Here is a 6756-nt window from a genome sequence, read left to right as displayed (position 1 = left end):
CCATTTGTCTCCTAGACATTTCTCTGCATACGTTCCAGCAGCGTGGCACAAACTGAAGTTTTCCTCTTCCAAAGCAGGCTGCTGCTTCTGCGTTTCTATGTTGGATACTGATACCACTATTTGCTTGGCAGAGGGGCAGGAAACCTTGGAATCATGTTCCCTTGTCCTCACCGAATCGTATGCAATCTCCCAGTACGAGGGAGTCCACAGCTATAGTGCTTCTCGCGACCGTACTCTCTTACCTCCTCACCGCTTCTGCCTGGGCTGTTGCCATGACCAGCTCACTGGTCTCTCATCTCAGCATGCCTTCCTTTGCGCTACCATCTATGGTCTTGTACAACAAGGCAGACGATGATGCTCCTCCCTGAGGGCTCCCAGTTGCCTCGGGAATGACACTGAAGGCCTGCTGTGTCCTGGCCTTCTTGTTCCTCCCCGTGCATACCAGGCATTTTTATCCACGCATGCCTTTGCACAGGCTCGTTCCTCAGTCTGCACTGCTCCTTTTCTCTGAAGCAGAGGCAATAAATTCTCACCAAATATTCCCTGTGCTCTAAATCAGAACTAATGGGCCGCGAGCAGCAGGGACGTGTGGGCTTGCAGACCGAAGCCTTGAAAGGCAGGTATGAGTTCTACCTGTTTTTCTCTCTTCCCCTGCACGGGGATCGTGAACGCATGGGATGGAGGGAGGAACCCCAGATGGCAGAAGCCTGGACTGCTGAGTCAAGACACCAAGGGGGCATCCTGGACACTGCCCAACTTGAATTAGCATTTTCATAAGAGAAATTAACCTTTGTTGTGCTAAACCTTTGTCACCGGCAGCGTAACCTAATTTATCCTCACTAATGTACTCTCATTTTCTGCCAGTTAAAGTCTTCATCTTTTAAGTCTCAGCTTAAATGCTCTCTCTTTCTTTAAAAGGCTTCCAGAACCAACCCACCTTCCGTCAGAATTAATGTCTTTCCTTTGTGATTTCATGGCCTGTGTAACTTACGTCTGTTTGACACATAATACTTAGTATTATGGTTGGTTATGGACACATAGAGTTAGTGACACAGAATGGTTAAGAGTATGAATTCTGGAGCCAGACTGGGTGCACAGCAGCTCTGCCACTTGTCAGCAGTGGGACTTGCAATGAGTTACTTTACCTTCAAGGACCCCTGGTCATATTTGTCCCCCAGTACCTAGCAGAGCACCTGATACCATAATTAACTGTTAAATAGTACCTGTTTGCTGGGCTCCTGTTTTGTTTTGTTTTGTTTTAAGAGATGGGGTCTCAGGGTCTCCCTCTGTTGCCCAGGCTGGAGTATCAGGAACTGGGGACAAAGACCAAATATTTATTTTTTTTATTATACCACAGAAAAAGAGACTGGTCTCTGTCCCCATGCCTGCAATCCTAGCACTCTGGGAGGCCAAGGCCTGAGGATCGCTTGAGCTCAGGAGTTCGAGACCAGTCTGAGCAAGAGCAAGACCCCGTCTTTACTAAAAATAGACAAATTAGCCAGGCATTATGGCACACGCCTGTAGTCCCAGCTACTTGGGAGGCTGAGGCAAGAGGATTATGTGAGCCCAGGAGTTTAAGGTTGTAGTGAGCTACAATGACGTTACTGCACTCTACCCAGGGCGATGAGTGAGACTGTCTCAAAAAAAAAAAAAGATAGAAGAATAAATCATTGATTTTCAGCCTTTCCATTTTGTTAAATATATACATTTTTAAGTTTATAAATTTCTCTGTATGCCCTATATTAGCTGCATCTGATAAGTTTTAATAACTTATGTCTTTTTTTGGTCACATTCAGTTCAAAATATTTTGTAATATCTGTTTGGATTTCTTCTTTAATCTTTGGATTATTTAGAAATGTAATTTCTAAATAAGTGGAAATTATCTTTTTATTATTGATTTCTGACTTAACTCCATTCTGGTCAAACAATATTCTCTGAATTATTTCAATGTTTCGAAATTTTTTTAAAACAAATTTTCTTTATTGCCCTCTACATGATCAATTTTGTTACGTTTCATGTACACTTAAAAAGTAAATTCTATCATTGAGGGTACAGATTTTGATATATAACATATATAACCAAGTCAAGTTTGTTAATTGTATTATTTAGAGCTATATCCTTACTGCTCTTTTATCTTCTCGTTTATAAGCTATTGAAAAGTCTTCCACTGTGATTATGGATTTGTCTCTTTCTTGAGTTAGTTTTTGCTTTGTGTATTATGAAGTTATATATTGAGTATATACAGATTTGTGATTTGATATCTGTCTGTTTGACTGACCCACTATGATATGTACCTTTTTATTTCTAGTAATGCTTTTTGCCTTAAAGTCTTATTTGGTACTGATACAGATATAGCTGCTTTCTTTTTGTTAGGTTTTTTTTTTTTTGAGATAATGTCTCACTCTGTTGCCCAGGCTGGAGTGCAGTGGCATGACTGTAGCTCACTGCACCCTCAAACTCCTGGGCTTAAGTAATCCTGTCTCAGCCTCTCGAGTAGCTAGGACTACAGCTACAGGTGCCCACTACCATGTGTGGCTAATTTTTCTTATTTTTTTCTTTAGAGATGGGGTCTCACTATGTTGCCCAGGCTGGTCTTGAACTCCTGGCCTCAAATGATCCTCCCATCTTGGCCTCCCAAAGTGCTGGGATTACAGGTGTGAGCCACTATGATTGGCTGTTAGAATTTTATCATCTATATTTCCCCATCCTTTACTTTAATCATCTGTTTCCACATAAAATGTCTCTCTTAGAAGGGTTACATATGATTAGATTTTGTTTTTTTACCCAGTATGACAAATTTAGTCTTGCATTTGGATTATTTAGTCCATTTAAATATAAATCATTACTGATAAAGTTGGGTTTATTCTTACTATTTGTTTTCTACTTGACCCATCTGTTTATATTCTGTTTTTCTTCTTTCTTGTCTTCGTTTGGATGAATAAAATATTTTCTATTATTCTATTTTCTACCTCAAACTTGTTAGTCATACATTCTTTTCCTTTAGCTGTTATCCTAGAGATTAAGCAACATGCAATCTTGACTTATTTCTGTCTAATACAAATTATTATAATACTTTTACCAGTTGCCCAAAACTTCTAAAATATTAGGAAACTTTAGTTTCCTTTTATTCCCTTCCTCATTTTGTATTGTTGTCATATATTCTTGTTATATCTACACATATATTTATAATAAATTCCATAAGACATTATAACTGTTGGGTTGACACTTAATATTCATTAATAATTACCCATATATTCATCCTTTTTGATATTCTTCATTCCTCCCTGCATTTCCGTGTTTCTGACTAGGATTATTCATTTTCATTCTGCAGACTTACTATGAGTTCCTCTGGCCTGTTTTAAAATTTTTTGCTTGTTGTTTTATGCTATTAGTAGAAATATTATATTTGGTCTTTGTCTTATCCTCCTTCCTTATTCAAATCATTCGCAAACATAAAATTGGGGAACACTAGAATATCTCTTATGCGGGGAGGGCAAAGAGCCTAGAAAACATTAATTGAGAATACTGTGTGAAGGTGAGGAAGACCAAAGTAAAATAGCATTATGATTACTATGCCCTATGTGTGTATATATTTTCTAATTGAAATGTGGTTTTCACTCAGAAAACATGCAGATCAATACATTTTCACAAACACAATGTAGTACATATCTTTTAAAACATTAATTTCTCTTTAAAGAAGCAGAACTGTGCATCTCATGAACACATTACTTACTATTCAAGCAGATGGTTTCCCGAGCAAGTGTGTGTGACTTTGCACCATGTGGCCGTCTTCATCAGACCTCCCCGACTGCTCCATCTGTGACTTGATTGCTCTCTTCTTGTCAAGGTGCTCGCTTGGATTCAATTCGTCTCTGTGTTAGGCAAATGAGCCAAGGTCATCAGCCTTCTGGCTTCCTTCGCCCTGAGGGAGGGAGCCATGCTTCTTGGCCCTTGCTCTGTCTGTCGTTCCCGAGCTCATCTGGAGCCTTGATGTCATTCATGGCTGCTCCAAGAAGTGGCTTGGTCGTGGCAGTGCGGCCTCCATCTGACTACACCATTTGTTGGCTGTGGTTTAGCCTCCTGGGGACTAAAAAGGCTTGTGACAGTGATGACTGGTCCAGCAACAGGAGCTTGAGCTGTTTGGGAGGAAAGACTGAACATTAACATTTGAGCAGTCACCATTCATTAAGCACCTACTGTTGTTAGGTTCTCTGCCAGAAACTTCTATACAGTGTCTCGTGAATCCTCACAAGAATTCTCTGATTATTACCATCCCACTTAAAATAAGGAAATGGAAGCTCAGAGAAGTAACTTGGCTGAGGTCACACAGCGAGTGAGTGCAGAGGGTTTGGATCATCTAACTCATGCTCTTTGCTGTAGGTCCAACGTCTTCTCGAGTCTCAGCTGCTGACATGCTGTGACTCAGCCGTTACCATTTTCCCTGGAAGCCCTGGAAAGGCCGCCCAGGCCAGCTCTCTCCCTGGTTTATGTTGAATCGATGGGGAGACTGCGACTTGGATCAGGTCAGTGGTTGTCATCCACACCCACGTGCCAGTCATCCCAGACCACCCACACTTCTCCAATGGTATCGGGGTGTCCCCACCTCTCTGCCTTTGCTAACAAGTTTCCCTCTGCTGGAAGCCCCCTTTCTCCTCTTTTCAAGCTGTTAATGATCTCTTCAGCGTTCAGGGTTCACCCCAAATATCATTTTCCTCTAAAGCCTTTCTGAGCTTCTGCAGCCCAGAGTTCACCATTTCTGCTGTGCAGAGGAGAGTTACCACAGCAGGCCTGAGACTGTTATCCTTAGAAAGGCCTGCTTCCCAGGTTGGCCCTCGGCTGGCATTTAGGAACTTGGATTTCAGGAGGGTCCCCATGATTTCCTGATAAGGGTAGCTCACTGTGCCCAGACTCTTTGTGCAAACAATGTGGTTTATGTTGAACTCCTTCTGGAGTCTGGAATCTTGGTACATGCCAGGCAGAGACTGCCTATATGACCAGCCCCCAGCAAAACCTTTGGGCACTGCATCTCTAATAAGCTTCCCTGGTTCACAACATTTCATACTTGTCATTAGGCACTGCTCGAGGAATTAAATGTGTCTGGTGTGATCCCACTGGGGGAAGACTTGGAAGCTTGCTTGCACCTCGTGGCTTCCAGACTTTGCCCCATGTGACTTTTCCTGTTTGTAATTTGGCTTTGTGTCTTTACACTGTAATAAATCATAGCCATGAGGATGACTCTATGCTGAGTCCTGTGAGTCCTCCAAGCAAATCACTGAACCTGGGAGTCTTGGGTGGTCTTGGGGATCCCCAACACACCTGCCATATGTCCTGCCATATGCCCGAATATAGATTTCTGGCATTAACACCTCGAACGTGTCAGTGCTCTGGTTTATGTGTCACTCCTGCTGTCACAAAGGCAGGGTCTGTATCTTCTTTGTCATTCCTGAGTTGGCATGAAATTCAGTTCCATGGCCCACCACAGGGTTTTCCCAGGTGGGTCACCTAAACATTTAGGTTCACAAGACCCCCATAAGCCACACTTATCACCCAATTCCTCAGAAAGATATAGGACAGGAAGTGCAGATGCGCAGCGCGCCAGACTCAAGGGTTCTTTTTCTAGGGGAGTCCTTGCAGCAGTCCAAGATACTATCTTTTCTCCAGGTGACTGCTCAGATACAGGAGACGAGATCTAAATCAGGTGGATGTGAAAACCAGCCTGGCTGAAAGGCCTTGTTCCCCACAGGAGCCACTGTTTCTTGTGACAACTGTATGGGCCTGGCTTCTGGAGCCCCTGCAGTTGTGAGTCACCACTGTCAGGAAAGCCCAAGGCTGTGGCTTCCTGTCGGGGATTATAGTTCTCCCAAACAGATGCAGTGGACCAATCAGGGGTCACTTTTACCTTAAGTATGATAGTATGTCTAGCAACAAAATTGACATACCACCTTAATAGGTTACCAAGGGAACAGAGAAAGAGAGTTATGGCAGCCAGCCTCCAAGACCATCCCCCAGTGATCCCTGCAACCTGTGTTCATGCTGTCTCACGTTACAACCTGTGCAATCACATTGGGGAAATGATGGTGTATAACTTCTGAGGTGAGGTCATAAAAGATATTATGGCTTCTCCCTTACTCTCTTGAATCGTTTGTTCCAGGGGAAGTCAGCTGCCGTGCTGTGAGGACGCTCAAGCAATCCTATGCTGAGGCCAGTGGTGAGGAACTGAGGCCTCCTGCCACCAGCCACGTGAATGCACCACACTGGAAGTGGATCCTCCAACTCCATCCAAGCCTTCAGATGAAGAAGCCCTGACCAACATCTCAACTGCAATCTCATGAGAGACGCTGAGCCAGAACCACCCAGCTAAGATGCTACCAAATTCAAGACCTGTAGAAACAGTGAGATGATAAGTGTTTGTTGCATTAAGCCACTAAGTTTTGTGGAAATTTGTTACTCAGCAATAGACAACTTTATTTATTTAATTTAATTTATTTATTTTGAGATAGAGTCTCACTCTTTTTGCCCTGGCTAGAGTGCCGTGACGTCAGCCTAGCTCACAGCAACCTCAAACTCCTGGGCTCAAGCGATCTTACTGCCTCAGCCTCCCAAGTAGCTGGGACTACAGGCATGCGCCACTATGCCCGGCTAATTTTTTCTCTCTATATATATTTTTAGCTGTCCAAATCATTTCTTTCTATTTTTAGTAGAGACGGGGGTCTCGCTCTTGCTCAGGCTGGTCTCGAACTCCTTACCTCGAGCGAT

At 43.1% G+C, this 6756-nt stretch overlaps 1 long non-coding RNA gene across 2 annotated transcripts; it reads left to right on the top strand.

The window, feature by feature from the left end:
• The first annotated feature begins 303 nt into the window (after positions 1-303).
• LOC123650655 lies at positions 304-6445 on the top strand. 2 transcript variants are annotated; one of them, XR_006739452.1, is made up of 3 exons: positions 304-620; positions 4381-4523; positions 6152-6445. It is a non-coding gene; the product is annotated as an uncharacterized LOC123650655 (long non-coding RNA). The 2 variants fall into 2 exon arrangements; XR_006739453.1 differs by lacking the exon at positions 304-620 and adding an exon at positions 3761-3847.
• The last annotated feature ends 311 nt before the right edge of the window (positions 6446-6756 follow it).

This window comes from Lemur catta, chromosome 15 (genome assembly GCF_020740605.2).
Source record: "Lemur catta isolate mLemCat1 chromosome 15, mLemCat1.pri, whole genome shotgun sequence".
Lineage (NCBI taxonomy): Eukaryota > Metazoa > Chordata > Mammalia > Primates > Lemuridae > Lemur > Lemur catta.
The sequence above is the reverse complement of the archived record's forward strand: the minus strand, read 5'-3'. Positions and strand labels throughout refer to the sequence as shown.